Raw genomic sequence first — 1,889 nt, 5'->3', positions numbered from 1 at the left:
CTCTCCCCCCGCCCCCTCACTCCCCCATGGCTTTAATATGTGGCAAAGGCTTGAGAACAACTCGTTCATTTAAAATTTTTTCTTTGAGTATCTCCTACGTGCCGGGTGCGATGCTGTACTCCGAGCTGAACAGGAATCTGGACCTCTGCCTGCACAGGGCTTGCATCCTGGTGGGAAGAGACAAAGGGGCAAGAAAATGGGTAACTGATGGTAAGAGGAATGAGTTAGATTGACTTGAGGAGGGGCCAAGAGGGGCAGAGAAGGCTTTCTGAGGAGGTAACATGTGCTCCAAGACCCAAATGAAGTGAAAGAGACAGAGATGTAAAGTATTATCTGGTGCAGCAGTTCTCGGAGTGTTGTCTGGGGACTCTGAGCCCCATTCAGGGGATCCGCTGGTGGAAGGGTAGCATGACACAGAGACACTGTATGTTACTTCTACTCGCGTTCTCTCCTGAGTGTTCAATGGGGGCTTTGCAATGCCCCGTGAGAGGTAATGACATCATTTGGTCTCACAGCTAATAGAACGCACGCTTATGTGCTCTGATGTTTCAAAACATCCTTAGATTTCATTTCTAATAACCCACAAACCCACATAAACACAAACAGAAGCTCCCTGGGGTCCTCAGTTTTAAGAACGTGATGGCGTTGAGGCTCCTGGGTGGCTCATTCAGGTAAGCATCTGATTCTTGATTTCAGCTCAAGCCATGATCTCATGGTTCATGAGACTGAGCCCCATGAGGGCTCTGTGTTGACGGTGCAGAGGCTGCTTGGGATTCTCTCTCTCCCTCTCTCTCTGCCCACCCTTCAAAATAAAATAAACATTTAAAAAAATCTAATGGGGTCATGAGATCAAAATGTTTGAAAACTGCTGATCTGATGGAAAAGCCTTCCAGGGGGCCCTGCGGTGGGAACCAGCTTCGTGTGTTCAGAAAGGAGCAGGAAAGCAAGGGGGCCAGAGTGGAGAAGGGTGTCAGCAGCAGGTGAGGTGGGAGGGGAAACCCAAGGTCAGACACACAGGGACCTGGAGGGAGGACTCCCCCAGGCTGAGGAGGACAGAGAGGCTGTCCAGATGTGAGATAACCGATCGAACCGGGGCTCTAGCAGTGGAGATGGAGAGAAGTCCATTCCAGAGAGATTTGGAGGGCGGGGCCAACCAAAGCTGGTAATAAATGTAGAGGGTGAGGGAGAATGACTTCAAATTGCTAGCCACACACCAAGGTCAGGGACATAGGAGCTGGATGAGTTTAGGGTGGGTGGTGGGAGACAGCATATGAGTAGTGTCAGGGTGGGGGACGCCGAGTCCATTTCTGGACCGATGGGTTTAGATACCATCAGAGGAGTCAGCACCAGAGCAGTAAAGCTCTGGAGAATGTGTGCAGAGAGAAGAGGCATCCGAGGGACCTTGTTAGGGACTCTCATCCCGTATGGCGTGGCCCAAGTTGATGTCAGAGAGGGTCAGAGGAGAACAAGGTCCTGGGAGGCAGGAGCCAAGGAAGGAGAGTTCCTTAAGGAAGGTCTGGGCTGGTAAGAGCGCAGAGGCGTTCTGTAGGGTGAGGACAGAACCACGCAGGCTGTGACATCTGTAAGAAGCTTCTTGGGATTGAGGGCCCCTGGGTGGCTCAGTCGGTCGGGCATCCGATTTCAGCTGGGGTCATGATCTCAAAGCGTGCAAGTTCCCCTCACTGGGCCCTGTGCTGACAGCTCAGAGCCTGGAGCCTGCTTCCAGATTCTGTCTCCCTCTCTCTCTGCTCCTCCCCTCTCATGATCTGCCTTTCTCTTTCTCTCAAAAATAAACATTTAAAAAAAATTTTATGTTTTATTTATTTCTAAGAGAGAGAGAGAGAGAGAGCATGAACAGGGGAGGGTCAGTGAGAGAGGGAGACACAGAA

The sequence above is a fragment of the Crocuta crocuta genome, unplaced genomic scaffold (genome assembly GCF_008692635.1).
Source record: "Crocuta crocuta isolate KB4526 unplaced genomic scaffold, BGI_CrCroc_1.0 scaffold303, whole genome shotgun sequence".
NCBI classification, from domain to species: domain Eukaryota; kingdom Metazoa; phylum Chordata; class Mammalia; order Carnivora; family Hyaenidae; genus Crocuta; species Crocuta crocuta.
The sequence above is the reverse complement of the archived record's forward strand: the minus strand, read 5'-3'. Positions refer to the sequence as shown.